This window comes from Pieris brassicae, chromosome 13, assembly GCF_905147105.1.
Source record: "Pieris brassicae chromosome 13, ilPieBrab1.1, whole genome shotgun sequence".
NCBI lineage: Eukaryota > Metazoa > Arthropoda > Insecta > Lepidoptera > Pieridae > Pieris > Pieris brassicae.
The window spans coordinates 6066470-6083489 of record NC_059677.1 but is presented as its reverse complement, the minus strand read 5'-3'; positions in this window follow the sequence as shown (position 1 = coordinate 6083489).

The window sequence follows — 17020 nt, the reverse complement described above, 5'->3', positions numbered from 1 at the left end:
GGAAGGTTATTGTATCTAATAGCAGATCCGACCCTCGACAACCTACCAGCGTTCGATACTACACGCCAGCATCCTACAAGAACATTACATTCATTTATTTTTTACTAATTTAGTTTTATTGTACTTTCACAGTGGCATAATTACGCTCATTTTGTTTAAGCAAGTCTATATTTAATTTTGACAGTGTAACTTTTTTACTTATATAACTTTTCTTTTTTCTATTTTATAATTCTATTTTTTTTCTTTTAAAATTGTACTATCTATTGTATGTATACATTAGATAATTACTAGCTTTTAAGACGCGGACTCTAATAGGCGGTTGAGGGGGAATTTATTGTATCCATTAGCAAAACCAACCCTCAACTGCCAAACCGAGATCACTTGTATATATTTTTTACACCAATAAATACCAACGTCATGCTAAATTATTTTAGCTTCCACCACTAGCCAATTAAAAAAAAACCGGTTGAATAAAAAAAAATAGCAACCAGCCCAACCCGGGCCCCGCCCAAGCCCGACACCACCTCATCTTCGTGAGGTGCGAAAAAACTGAAACCCCGCGAAAGGAGATAACTCCCACGCGGCACACCGTGCGAACTACGACGCGGGATTGATTTTCATAGGAATTTCACTCCGTGTCGGATACGAAAGTGATGCATGCACTTTTTATCGCCCACATGCCACGACGCCCGAGCTTGCCAAGGTTATGTGTGAGTACCAGCCACGCTGCCCGCCCCCGCAAACGTTGAAATGCCGGAGGTAACTAATTACATGTAATCTGTAACAGCCGCGCCAACTGCGCCTACCCTGCCAACAACTAGCGCCAAGGCACCACCGAGGCCCAAATTTCCTCCGCTCGTAGTGGAAATCCTGCCCAACTGGACCCACCACTTCAGGATCGTTAAAGAAAACTTGGGCCGCGCCTCCAATGCCCGCCCGTACGGACGGACGCGAATGCCGCTTTACACCCGACGAAGAGGGTGAGTACAGGTTAATCCAAAAATACCTCACCGAACTCGAGGCCAACGAAAACATCTCGTGGTTCTCGTACTCCCGGCAGAACGAGACTTAAAACACAGGACAGGAGGTGCCCCATCAGGGGCATTCCGGCTGACACGTCTTTAGAGGACATCACTACCGGCCTACGTGACCTCGGCTTCGCGGCCGAATCCGCACGTCATCCCTTCTATATACAACGTACCAGAGCTTCTCTGCATGCCCGGCGTCACCCTGGAGGCATGGCGCGGAAGGAAGGGCCCCGCGCAATGTCACAGATGCCAATCCTTTAGACACTCGTCACACCAGTGTCACCGACCAATTGCCTGCGTAAAGTGTGCAGGTAGCCATCGTGCAGCCGTGTGCCCGCGTCCTAAGGATGACCCCGCTACCTGCGCCAACTGTAAGGGTGCACATCCAGCCAATCACTCAACGTGCCCTATACTCAGAGCAGAAAACACCTACCGCCGCGCGGGAACATTTTGCGCAAACCGTTCGCTGACCACGATCAACACAAAGGTTGGCCCCCTCAGTGAACACTCACGCGGACAAATCCGCGGAACAAAAACGCCCCAAAAACGGAAAAGTGAAAGTGAAGAAGATATCCAATATGATTCAGATAGTGAACTAGATGCTCCTATAGGAAGAGAGGCTCCTAACACTGTCGATGCAGCGTGTATGTTTGTCAGGAACTTTTTTCCGAAAACGCAGCTGCAGAACTGTGGGTCAGATGTTTAATGTGTAAGCTCTGGGCACATAATGACTTGAATGTGCTGGCCCAGAGTTCGACACCTAGATATGTGATTTTTGTATGTAAATTATGTGATTTCTACCATTTACCAAAGTAATTCGATCTCCTTTAAAATAAATATTTATAACCGTTATTTTCGTACAAGATGTTTCTATATATTTGAGTACCTGTTCCATATTTAGCGTCTATTTTGATATTTTGTTTAATGCTCAATTTTATAATATATTATAATATTAAGAACATAAGATTATTACTTAGCTATTTAAAAATATATGAGTGATTATTTTGAAGTCAATAAATGGTTAATTTTTTAATAGTTTTTTTTATTTTTGAGACAAAAGCAAAATGGTAGCCCATATTTGGTTACTCTCCTCTAGTCAAGCTGCAACAAAACTACAAAAATTGTTACTTTTTGTGCTCAATGTAACAAATCCTTCTGCTTGCTCTGTTTTAATGAAAAACATTTTAATTGATAGTTTATTAAATACAACTTTATTTTATTCCCATCACTAGTCGAGACACAAATCAAACTTTATTTCAGTGCGATGTGAGGCAGAATAGATGTAGAATTTAGTGCCAGAATGTCATAAATGCAAGCGAAGCTTGATTAAACATTAACAACTATTTAACCTTATTACGGTAAAATATCAAAAAGATTTTATCGTCCTTGAGCTATATATTAAATGTTTTCTAAAAACGTATTTTGTAAGGCTGAGAATACTCATACGCACTGGCTGAAAGCCCATCAAAAATGTCAACGCAGTGGACGTGTGAAGGGGTTAGGGGTAGTCAGAATTTTCAATTTTTTTTTACTACTACCGTTCGAGTGATGAAAATCCGTTTTCAAGATGTGTAGGTGGATTCAATCAGAATAATAATGAGAGCTTCAACCAACTAGTGTGGAAAATATGCCCAAAAACCGTGAATACTAGTTCTATTATCGTACAAATTGCTGCATACATAGCTACTTGTATATTTAATGAAGGTACAAATTCATTATTAATGATTATGGATACCCTAGGACTTAATTGTGGGTATAATTCCCATCGGTATGCTGAAAAATTGGATGTTGCACGTGTGAAAGTGGCAGATCAGCGCGCCAACGACAACACTCGGGAAGGCAGAATGCTTCGTAGGCAACAGCAAATTGATGTTTTGGAAACTTCCCTAATGGCGGAAGAACTAGCCATAGCCATATTATATGGTCCAGGACTAGATGACTCGATGTAAGTAATTTAATAATTCGTATTTCTGTACGTGAATCTAGTGAGAGACTCTAAACGATGTTTTTTGAACCGGTGACAACTGTAACTCGAAAACCGATCAGTAGATTTTAATAAAATTTATATAGCTTTTGGAATACATAATAAACTCGGGCCTTATCGAAGGATTTTATTTTTTTCAAAAATTTTAATTTATTCGATTTTTTTAAGACCAAATAACTGTTGATTTTTTCCCAAAAATCTAGACAAAAATTTCCTGAGGCCGACATTTTTTTCAGGATTATCTATTTATAATTTTTTTTCATTCGATTGATTTTAGATGAATCTCCAAGGACTTATGATTGTCACCGCAAGGACCTTCTTTTGGAACCGGGTCAACACAGACAGCTATAACTTTGGAAATTACTTTTTTTTTTAATTTTCGTGACTTCAAGTCAAAACATTGTATAATAATGCCTTATTACTAGTTTTGTAAAATAACATGATTTAATAGCAAAAAAAAATACTGAGAATTCTCCTTTTTTCGTGCCTCTGGCTACCCCTAACCCCTTAAAGAGCGTGTAGGGGTATATATATATACTATATAGTTGTGAGCGTAGTTTTATAAGTGACAATGTAACAACACATAAGGGAGACAGTCTGTACTTAGCGATCGACGCGAAAGCACGTCAAATAAAGATGTCATTCCCAATCGCATTGTTTCCTTTGGAGTCATCCGGGTAGTCACCCGGAGACAACATACCCCGGCATCCCCCGCATCTACATGGGTGACCCCGACTACACAAGCAACCCCGACGGCACAAGAAACCCAGACTCCGAAATTCAGATGATAGGATGGCATTGCCACAATCGCACGCGGCGGCCACGCAAGAAATCGCAGCGGTGACGTCAGTCACCTCCCGGATTCCTGATTTCTGGACAGATCAGCCCCGTGTATGGTTTGTCGGGGCTGAATCCGTGCTGTTACCACAAAAGATGGGAGATGATACCAAATTCAACATCGTGGTGTCGAAATTGGTAAAGGATGTGATACAACAAATAACAGACATCCTTTTCTCGCCTCCCGAACAAGACAAATATGGAGCTCTTAAGAAGAAGCTTCTGGACATTTTTGAGGAATCAGAAACGAGGCAGCTGCAGAAGCTCATCAGCGAGATGGACTTGGGAGAACAGAAACCGTCTCAGTTGTTACGCAGGATGAAGGACCTGGCTCGGGAGAAGCTTCCGGACGATAATCTCCGTATTTTGTGGCAGACTCATTTACCGCAAGCAGTTCGTGTAGTTCTGGCAGTCACGGAAACCAAGAACCTGGATCAACTGGCCAACGTCGCAGACAAGGTAGCAGAATCCATCCAGCCACCTCAATTGGCGGAGGTCAAGACAAGTGGCGGTCTTCGGCAAGACCAGGACAACGACGTGCATGCGGCCATTGCGGAGCTGAGCCACAAGTTCGACCAGTTGCTGAGGAGCCGTACATCATCTCGCCCGCCCTATAGAGGTAACAGCCGTGGGCAGCGACGGCGTTCGCAGTCCCGTGCGCCGAGTGATTGGGTATGTTTTTACCATTACCGTTTCAAAGACCGTGCTACCAAATGTGTACCCCCTTGCGCTTTGAAGAACGGAAACCCCTAGAGGTGCAGGTCACGGAGGCGGATGCCCACCATCACCTGCACCATCGCCCCAGCACAACGCCTATGCATCTTGGACAGTAATAGTGGATATAATTTTTTAATAGATACCGGCGCAAACGTATCCGTCATTCCAGTAGATAAAAACGGTACCAGATCAAAATGTAGTGATTTTAAGTTATATGCTGCTAATGGTACGGTTATTAATACTTTTGGTTCAAAAATGTTAGTTGTAAATTTTAAGTTAAGGAGGGCATTTCGTTGGAATTTTATTATAGCCGATGTGAAACAGGCAATCATTGGAGCTGATTTTTTAACACATTTTGGGTTATTGGTAGATTTAAAGTCCCGAAAATTAATAGATAAATTAACTAATTTTAATTCCTTGGCATCCATAGTTAACATTAGTGGCTCTAGTTTAAATACTGTTAATAAAGATCACCCGTACCGTGACGTCATAAGTAAGTTTCTTAACATTACTAAACCATGCAATTTTAACGATCCGCCGTCACATGACGTATATCACTATATAGAGACGACGGGTCCTCCTGTCCATTCCCGCGCTCGACAATTAGCACCCGACAAGTATAAAAAAGTTAAGGAGGAATTTCAAATAATGCAGGAGTTAGGGATTTGTAGGCCTTCTAAGAGTTGTTGGTCTAGTCCGTTACACGTAGTACCCAAGAAGAATGGGGAAATACCTGTCCTTGTCCTTGCGGCGACTTTAGACAATTAAATGCGATCACGAAGCCAGATAGGTATTCTTTACCGCGTTTACGTGATTTTACATATATTTTAGAAGGGAAGTCAATTATGTCCCGAATTGATGTGGTTCGAGCCTACCATGGAGTTCCTATATTTCCAGAGCATATTGAGAAAACAGCGATCACAACGCCTTTCGGGTTATTCGAGTTTCCTCGCATGACATTCGGGTTGCGTAATGCTGCACAAACTATCAACGTTTTATGAGTCATACAGTACTAAGTGGTTTAGATTTCTTATTTACGTATATAGATGATGTACTTATTGCTAGTTCGTCCGTTGAAGAACATAAAAAATATATATGTATATGTATAACGATAAATTTAAGTAAATGTAGTTTTGGTCAAACAAAGTTAGAATTCTTAGGATACGAGGTGTCTCTGGATGGTATTAAGCCGTTAGAACATAAAATAGAAGCCATTAAAAATACTCTTAGATTACCAGGTGATTTTTACGATTCTTCTACGCAGGTAGGGTCTGCAGAGCCCCAACGATTAGTAGAGGGTATCCGAAAGCATATAAAATCGTTAAAATCCGTCCCGAAATCGCATAGTAATTCCCGTCCATATTTCGTGGATCCCGATTTAAAAGATGCAGAATTTGTATTTATCAGAGACGATTCGGTGCGCAAGCCGTTGAAACCACCATACGATGGTCCATATCGAGTAATTAAGAGAGGTCCCAAAGTATTTGTCATACAATTTACTAATCGTACAGCTAGTATATCTATAGATAGATTGAAGCCCGCTTATGTGTTGCCGGAGTTAGAATCTCAGAAAAACATCGAACCGGCACCCCTAGTTCAAATGACGTTAACCCAAGCCTTTTAAAAAGACGCGTTCGGGACGTGTTATTAAAAAGCCGGTACGATTCGCGAATTAAAGCTAAGCGCTCAGTTTTAGATTAAGTATTTTTGCTTAAGTTATAGCTAGCGATGTAAGATATTGTTACGATACTGCACTGTAGCGTTCACTTTATGGACATACGTAAGTAGGTTAGTTTTTTGCAATTTGAGCACCGCAATAATATATAACATTAAATTTATTCTTTATATTATTATAGTAGGTATTCAATTAATTTGTTTGTCAAATTATATTAAAAAAATGGGTAAAAATCAGAGCAAACAAGAAGAGAAAGGTATAGTTATAGCTCAAAATGGTGCCAACCAGGCTACTACGTTGGAAGAAAAAATCGAATAATACAGCACATTTATAGCAGCAGTATTGGTGTTATTACTAGTAATTGGTGTTTACTTTCTATATAAGAAGATAAATAAGAGTTTAAAGAAGTTTACCATGAAGGCTGTGTCGATGGAGATGCCGCCTACCGATAAGGCACAGGCAATGCAACCTACAGTGCAGTACGCGTGATTGCTCGTCGTTATTAATAGCTTGTGTTGTAGAATTGTGTGTTATGAATTCTTGTATTTCATTTTAACTGTGTATTTATGTTTTAAAATGTTTAGAAGAAACATTTCATTTTTGTAAAAGGGGGGAGTAGTTGTAGGGGTATATATATACTATATAGTTGTGAGCGTAGTTTTATAAGTGACAATGTAACAACACATAAGGGAGACAGTCTGTATTTAGCGATCGACGCAAAAGCACGTCAAATAAAGATGTCATTCACAATCGCATTTTTTCCTTTGGAGTCATCCGGGTAGTCACCCGGAGACAACATACCCCGGCATCCCCCGCATCTACAAGCGCATGCAGGAATGCGCGGTTTTGAGCCCCATTCCCCCTATCAAGCGTCCAAATCTGCCTGACGCATTCGCCGACGACGAAAAAGCCGAGTGCTTAGCCGTCAACCTAGTGAAGGCGAGGACCTTTACTTCGCACTTCGCTCACTTCAGTGAGCTTCCGTCTTGCCCTTCAGGCGATTCAGTGCGACAGACGCCCTTGAGCTAGCCGCGGGAGAAAACGCCATGTCAGGCCGAGCTACGTTCGCCAAAACAGACCGAGCTGAGCTATAAAGGCCCTTTAGGCCAACAGCGAAATTAAAAAAAAAATAGCTTGGTTAGATTCTCTCAAAGAACCGAATACAACTTTAAAGTTATACATAAGAACGAAAAACAAAAAAAAATTGAATGCACTCGGTAAAAGCGATAAAGATAACCAATCAATGGTAGTTAATGTAGGAAACACTGACGGAAACCTTGACGATTATATTCAAGAATTAACAGATTTAATAACACGATTAGGACAAAATAGTCATCGAAGAGAACCTGAAAATGAAAATAGTCATTCTATGTCTATCTCTGAAGCATCTAGGTTTGAAACAACTGGTGGTACAGATGAACGTGATATTCCATCTCGAATTAATTCCCGGTCATCGTCTAGTACGTTGTAGTTATTATTGCAATTCATTAATTCAAGCCCCTCAATTCCTTAACATATGGTCCTTCGAGCCAGATAACTTCGCTATTGTTCGATAGTTGGCGAACAGTGAGAACAATAGATACTTGCATTCCTAAGCGATAAGGAATAGTTGGAAGTTAAGTGATCAGTTTTTCATTACAGTGATATAATAACGTTATAAAAGTGCATTTAACCTATAACAACGAAATAAAGTACGCTATAATATGCACCATACTGTGAAATACTTTTACGTTGGGATGTGTTCAGTTTTTTCAGTAAATCTGAGTTATCGAATAATTACGAACTACGCTCAAAGTCATAGTGTACGATGGAGGGTCTCTAAGTATCAATTTAAATTGTTGGAGACATTAAGAAATGCAGAAAAGGATTATAGGAAATCACCGAAAGACGGAATAAAAATATCATATATAGAAACTCGATTAGTTTTTAAACAATTATGGCGGGACTTTAAAGAAGGCCATAGAAGTTAAATTTTAAAAACATGAAAAGATGTAAAAAGAGAAATATTATAAATAGCAAAATATAGATGTACCTACTACTAGCGACATCTTGTACCAGAGTGTCATCAAATGTTGTCTGTGAGATTCTTTACTTTTGTCTTTAGAAAATAAAGTTCAGTTCTTTTCCGGTACTCGCTCAGTCACGTTGTTTTATTACAGGTTATGGGCCCAGGCCGCTCCTGGCTCAAAAAAGGTACTTAGTTCTCGCGACAGTATAATTATTGATTATCAGGACATTATCGATAATAATAATTCGTGGCAGAATAGGACTAAGTGTGTTGAGTTGTGCAGATTTATTGTGTCGCGTCAGGCATCAGTAATGGCGTCCAGTTCGAACTATCACATTAGTGTGCCGAAACTGCAAGGGCGTGAAAATTACAGTGAATGGTGTTTCGCGGCAGAAAATTTCCTTGTCTTAGAGGGAATGGTTGGGTGTATCAAACCTGAGCCCAACGTTGCTCCAGCAGCTGCAGACGATGCGAGAACAAAAGCGAAGTTGATTCTAACAATTGACCCGGCTCTTTATGTTCATATAAAGAATGTAGCAACATCGAAAGAATTGTGGGATAAATTGAAGATGTTATTCGATGACTCGGGATTTACAAGAAAAATAAGTCTTCTGAGGAATTTAATATCTATTCGATTAGAAAATTGCACTTCGATGACGTCATATGTAACACAAATTGTTGAAGCTGGTCAGAAATTACAAGGTACGGGTTTTGGCATAAGTGATGAGTGGATCGGATCTATCATGTTGGCTGGATTATCTGAAAAATATATGCCCATGATAATGGCAATCGAGCATTCGGGCATGATAATCATTAAAGGGAAATTGATGGACATTGAACCGGAAGACAGTGATGCCAACAATGCGTTTGCTTGTTTCCGCAAGAATCAAAAATCAAAGAGTGTAAAGAGTACACAGTCTATGTACAAGAAAGATGGTGAGAATGAACGAATGTCGACATCTGTCAAAGAAAAGCAACACGTCAAATGTTATAATTGTAAACAACATGGCCACTACCGTAATCAATGCACTTATAAAGATAAATCTTATAAGAATTCTGAAAATAAATCGTCAAAAACAAGTAATGCATTCAGTGCCGTGTTTTTTAGCAGAATATTTGACAAGAGTGACTGGTATGTCGACTCTGGGGCAAGTTCGCATTTGACAAGCAATAAAGATTGGATGGTCGACGAATGTTATTCTGGGTTCACCAAGGAAATCATGGTTGCCAACCAGAATAAAATCCCAGTGTTGTGTTGTGGAAAAGTAAACATAACAACATCAACTGAAGGATGTGACTTTAACATAACTGTTGAAAAAGTGTTGTGTGTGCCCAAATTATCTACCAACTTATTGTCAGTAAGCCAACTGATAAGGCAGGGTAACAAGGTGTATTTTACAAGCGATGGATGCGAGATATTTAATAAACAGTACACTCTAGTAGCGACTGCATCACTTATAAATGGAGTTTATAAACTAAATACTTCATCTTGTTTGGTGGCAGCAACAGCAGAGTCTCCAGAAGTTTGGCATCGTAGATTGGGACATGTCAACAGTGATAACATGAATAAAATGCAGGATGCTGTGGAGGGGGTCAAATTAACTGAGAAGGCCGACATCAACAAGTCCAACTGTATAGTGTGCTGTGAAGGAAAGCAAAGTCGGTTGCCCTTCGATAATAAAGGGAACAGGAGTACTAAGCTATTGGAAATAGTACACAGTGATATATGTGGCCCAATGGAGAATGTATCGCTAGGAGGATCAAGGTACTTTCTCATTTTTGTTGATGATCACAGCAGCATGACATATGTTTATTTTTTAAAAGGTAAAAATGTGACTTTACAATATTTTAAAGAATATAAAGCAAGAGTTGAGAATTCAACGTCAAATAAAATAAAAATACTTAGAAGTGATAATGGCACAGAGTTCTGTAACAGAGATTTTGATAATTATTTGAAGAAAATGGGTATAATTCATCAAAGAACCAATCCCTATACTCCTGAGCAAAACGGGCTTTGTGAACGTATGAATAGGACTCTGATCGAGAAAGCAAGATGCCTTTTATTTGATGCAAGATTAGGCAAGGAATTTTGGGCTGAAGCCATTAACACAGCAGTCTATTTACAAAATAGAATTGTAAAAGGTGGATTGAACCACTGTACACCGTACGAGTTGTGGACAGGAGGCAAACCCAACCTCAGTCATTTAAGGATTTTTGGTAGTACTGTCATGAGACATATACCCAAGGAGAGAAGACGTAAGTGGGACAAGAAATCAGAACAATGCATACTGGTTGGTTACCCTGAGGATGTCAAATGATGTATAGGTTATACAATCCTTCAACAAAGGCTATTATAACCAGTCGAGATGTTGTCTTCATAAATGAAAAGTTATCTCATCAAGAAAATATGATTGAAATGGAAGTGGTAGAAGACAAACAAGCAGAAAATAGTCCACATACATCTTCAGTGGGAGAGGTGTCAGACCATGATGGAGAGGATTCATTCATTTTAACGAATGACATGGATGAAACCTATGTACCAGAGGAGGAGTCCATGACATCTGAGGAAGAACAGCAACCAGAAACCACATCAAAGTCACAACGGGTGAGACAAAAACCAGAAAGGTTTGGATATATGTGCACAGAACAGTGTAATGAATATTTTAGTGATGAACTGACATTAGAAGAAGCACTAAGGGGACCAGAGAAGGAGCAATGGGAACAGGCAGTGAAAGAAGAGCTGAAAAGCTTTGAAGACAACAAAGCGTGGGAAGTTGTTGATATTCCTGCAAGTGGCAATATAGTTAAGTGCAAGTGGGTTCTAAAAAAAAAGTGTGATAGTGAAAATAATGTCCGCTATCGAGCCAGACTTGTGGCTAAAGGGTGTAGTCAAAAATATGGTGTGGACTATAGTGAAACATTTTCTCCAGTAGTACGGCATACAACACTTAGGTTATTATTCGCATTATCAGTGCAGTTCAACCTAGAAGTAACACATCTTGATGTGAAAACTGCTTTCTTAAATGGAGATCTGTCTGAGACAATATATATGCAAAAGCCTTTAGGTTATGTCTGTCCAAATAATAAAGTTTTAAAATTGACCAAAGCTATATATGGTCTCAAACAGGCATCTCGTGCATGGCATAAGAAAGTGGATGGTTGCATGTTAGCTAATGGTTATATTAAGTCCCAAATAGAGCCATGTTTATATACAAAATTTGCTGGCAGCAGTAAAACCATCGTGACATTATATGTCGATGATTTCTTTGTATTCTCAAATGATAGAAATGAAACTAGTAATCTTAAGGATATGTTGAATAAGATTTTTGTATTAAAAGACTTGGGAATTGTAAAGGAATGTCTTGGCATGTCAGTTGTATTTGATAAACAAAATAATAATTGTACTGTGACTTTAAGTCAAGAAAAATATATTGATGGATTGTTGACTAAGTTCAATATGGTTGATTGTAACACTGAATACTCCAATGGAGGTCAACTTAAAATGTAAGAAGGAAAATGATTGTAGTAATCAAAATCCCTATCAGCAGCTTATCGGGAGCCTAATGTATTTAGTTGTGCTCACACGACCCGATGTAGCTTATGCAGTGTCATATTTAAGTCAATTCAATAATTGTAATACTGAACAACAATGGGTTTATGCCAAAAGAATTTTAAGGTATTTGAAAGGGACAAAAGATTTAGGTTTAAAATATAGTAAGGGCAAAAATGCAAACATTGAAGGTTATGTTGATGCAGACTGGTGCAGTGATGTTAATGATAGGAAATTATATTCAGGATTTTGTTATACTTTGTCTGGGTCTGTTATATCTTGGAGTTGTAGTAAGCAAAAATGTATTACACTTTCTAGTACCGAATCTGAATATGTATCCATATCAGAAGCCTGCAAAGAGGCAGTTTATTTGAGAAATTTACAATTTGAACTTACTAAAGGATGTATAACATCATTTTATATAATGATAGTATGAGCGCACAGAAATTGTTGTTAAACCCTGTATTCCATAATAAAACGAAGCATATTGATGTCAGATATCATTATTGTAGAGAATTAATTAATGAAAACATTATAAGTGTTAATTATCTATGTACATCAAATATGCCTGCAGATTTGTTTACAAAAAGTCTCGCTGCTGTAAAACATTATAAACATTTAAATACTTTAGGTATTGTTAAAGTGTAATTGTTTCTTTTGTTTATATAGTATCTATATTTTGAGTGGGAGTATTATAAATAGCAAAATATAGATGTACCTACTACTAGCGACATCTTGTACCAGAGTGTCATCAAATGTTGTCTATGAGATTCTTTACTTTTGTCTTTAGAAAATAAAGTTCAGTTCTTTTCCGGTACTCGCTCAGTCACGTTGTTTTATTACAAGAAAGTACCTATTTTAATGAAAACTTTTGATGAATTATATATTCAGTATAAGTCCCGTATGAAGGAGGATTTACAAAACCTAATCAAACAGCAGTCTCCTGTATTGCAAACCTCCATAGCGGGTGGCGATGAACAGAGGTTAATAAATGATGTTAAATTACCGTTTGTTCGAAATACATAATTTTAATTTTATAATTTTTTCCGAGGGCGGTCCCAAATATTTTTCCTCGGCCGATCGTCACATTTATTAGTTGAGTCATTGTTGAGATTTACTCGGGTTACGTTAGACACATTTTTATTTTGATATATACTTTTTGTTAATTATAATTGATAATAGTTTCGTCCGCTATTTAAAATTTTATAGTGACTGTTTAGTGCGTTTTTTGAGAACTATCGTGAGGCAAGGTATTAGCATCAGTCTAACCTCTCTTTGTTCCCAAACTAATAGAATTTCTCCAAATCCTTACGGCTGATAATATTGTGTGCCTTTCTTCCTGGTAAGAAGATATTGTAACGAGGTATGTACTCAGGACTTAGTATAAGATTGTGTATCGACGGCCACCGAACCGTTCTTTGTGGTACACCGTCAGTACAAATACCAAAGTTTGGAGGAAAATATGAAGAGTGAACAACATTTTACGACTTAATTTGCTCCTTGATTCATAACAACAAGTCTTTTACACCGGTACAAAAACTACATTATCTGAAAAGTAATTTAACGGGTGATCCAGAACTATTCATACGCAACTTTTCAACTACGGACGCAAACTATGACGAGGCGTGGAACCAGTTAGTGAAACGCTATAACAATAAACTGTTGAATTGATATGCAATTTTAAGAAAATTATATACAGAAGAATTACATAGAGTAGAAACAGGCTTAGACACCCTAAGCCTGTTTCTACACCTATTGCTAAACCTAAGTCTTTTTATTCAAGTATACACAAGGATGTGAAAAAGCAGGAAGTCAAATGTGTGTTATGCAGTAGTCAACACTACATCTATTATTGTAAAGAGTTCGCAGGCATGTCTACAAAAGAAAAGCAAGAGTTCGTCCAGTAGAATAAATTCTGTTTTAATTGTCTTGCTCTGTCTCATTCAGTAATCAGATGTCAACAGAGACAACGCGTGAGCACACGAAGGTCATTGGCATCATTCAATCGCTTGGCATTCCAATATGATCCCACTGCGAACTACAGTGATGATGAAAATTTATATATTGGACCAATGACGACTATATGCCGATATTGCAATGCGTTAAAGTTCAAAAGAGAAACGGCTGGATTGTGCTGCGCAAGTGGAAAAGTCAAACTGGATCCATTACTTACACCACTACAGCCACTGAAACCATTGTTCGATGGAAGTGATCCCGATTCCAGCCATTTTCTTCAACACATCCTTGAATACAATAACTGGTTTCGCATGACTTCCTTTGGAGCTAATATCATTCGAGAAGGCGGGACTTGAAAGGTAAAAGATAAACACACATAATCAATCCCTCACACCAACACAATGAATTGCAACACAACAACTACATATACACCACACACTACATTATTATTGAACAGTTGCAAGCATTTTTTCACGCTAATAATGCTGTGGTTAATATGTTCAAAACAGCATTGGAACAAATTCCATCGGACACGCACAAATTTGCCATAAGAGCGGATTGTACCCCAACAGGTGAACACGTGCGAAGATTCAATGCACCCACCGTTAATGATGTTCCTGCAATTATTGTTGGCGATCCAACTAAATCGCGAGACATTGTCGTTCAGCGAAGAAGCAATATCATGCATCGTGTAAACGAGACACATCGTTTGTACGATGCGTTACAATATCCAATCATTTATTGGCAAGGGCAAGACGGATACGACATCACGTTGAAGATGGTCGATCCAACTACAGGTACAATATTCACACACTAATTATTGCTATTATTGGTTTCCATTAACAATTCATTTGATTTTGCATTTTCAGGCATATCAACGAATAAAAAGCTAAGCGCAATGAATTACTATGCGTATCGTATGATGATTAGTACACATGAGGAGAATGTCATTCCGAAGTGCCGTCGGCTATTCCAGAAATTCGCTGTCGACATGTATGTCAAAGTTGAGACCGAACGTTTAGCGTTCATCCGATTCAATCAGGCAAAGCTACGATCTGAGGACTATATACACTTGCGTGATGCTATTCATTCAGATGGCGATGTTCAGAATTTTGAACGTCTTGACGATTCTCCCATCATCTTATATCGGAAGCCCACGCCACATGCACGAATACGCTCAAGACGCTATTACGTACGTGCGAAATTATGGAACTCCGGATTTATTTATTACGTTCACATGCAATCCGAAGTGGACGGAAATTGAAAGTGAGTGGGGTTCAAAAACCGCAAGATACAGAAAACTCAAGGTTATGATGGATGTGCTTACTAAGTATCGAGTTTTTGGTGACACGCGTTGTTATATGTCTCGGTGGAATGGCAGAAGCGTGGACTACCGCATGCTCATATCCTAATTTGGTTGCTAAACAAATTACATTCAAATGAAGTGGATGACATATCATCTGAAATTCCAGATCCAGTCACTGATCCCCATCTACACGACATTGTGACGTCACAGATGGTGCATTGACCGTGCGGTGCTTTAAATCCATTATCGCCTTGCATGGCTGATGGAAAGTGCACAAAACCATATTCGCGACCGTTAGTTGCTGAAACAGTCACAGGGAACGATGGATATCCAGTTTATCGTTGGCGTTCAAAAGAAGACAATGGTCGAACTATCAAAGTTAAAGTTCAAAAACAAGAGATTGAGATCGGAAATGAATTCATAGTACCATATTGCCCGCTGCTATCACGAATTTTCGAAACACATGCCAACATTGAAAGTTGTCATTCGGCCAAATCAATCAAATATTTGTGCAAGTATGTCACAAAAGGCAGCGACATGGCTGTATTTGGTATTGCGTCGGAAAATGCGAATGACGAAATCAGCAACTTCCAAATGAGCAGTACTAATGAAGCACTGTGGCGATTATTGTCATTTCAAATTCATGAAAGATATCCCACAGTTGTACATTCAGCAGTGTATTTGGAAAATGGCCAAAGAGTTAACTTCACTGAGGCTAACGAGCAACGAGCCGAGAGCACCATCGACAACATTGACTAGCTTCTATTGTATTACACTTGGAATCAATCAACAAAGAAATTCCAACGTCGCAAACAAGTTTTCCACTGATGCACTTGGTCGCATGTATACTGTTCATCCTAGAAATGATGAATGTTTTTATTTGCGACTGCTGTTGGTAAATGTACGTGGACCAAAATCATTTGCACATTTGAAAACTGTGTCTTAGTCGCAAACATAACTTTCCCTTTTTATAAATCCATCAAGCCTTTTAGTCTAAATAGCGAGATAAACATTTAAATTTGGCGCCAAAAATCAGCTATTTTGTTTTAAAAATTATGATATACCCAGTGTCACTATCACAGTATATACGAATCTAACGACACCTCTGAAGCGAAAATCCATCGAGCCGTTCGGGCTGCAGAGCGTGCCAAAGAATTATATATACATACACTCGAAAAACATAACCCTCCTTCTGGCGCAGTCGGGTAAAAAGCTATCATTGGGTTCTTACCTATATTAAGTCGTTGATCTTATTTACAAAGCTAACTCAAATTCTAAGCTACCGTTTTTAATATTCGTACTTATAAAAAGTTTTTAACCACTGGCAGTAGGCCCAAAGGTCATTGTACGAAATTCTTCGTGCTCCGCGTCAGGAAAACTGCCTCAAGAAATGGTTTCTTCGGATACACAACTACCATTTAAGGTCTGATTTAGAAGCTTCAAAAAATCTTTTTTTTTGCATAAATGTTTTCCTAAACTATCTAAGTATGTGTCCTTAAAATTTCAGACGGAAATTCGAAATATTTTCGGAGTTATAGAAGAAAGACTGGGCCAGCGTCGAGCAGGTATACGAGCGGCCGGATCGCTCGGAGCGTGCGCTCCGACCCTCTATTGTTCGTATTATGATGCAAACGGACTAACGGTCCTTCGAGACACTGTTGACTCTTCGCAGAAGGTCATTGTAGAGCTATGTAGGGATAAAAGTATGTATTATAACTGTATATATGACCAGGCAGCATCTTTTTGAGCAAAGCTACATTTAGCATTTAGGTTCAGTTTCGATTTGTCTTTCGGCACGTGAAATCATGCAGAGCTATCCAAAAGTGCGCAAATCTTCAAGTGAACGTAGTGGAAAGCCACGGAAGCGTAGATTCCACGGCAATAAATTTCATAATGTTTCGGCATCGAACGATGGAGAAGCTAATACGAGCCGTAGTGGAAACAAATTGGCGACTTAAT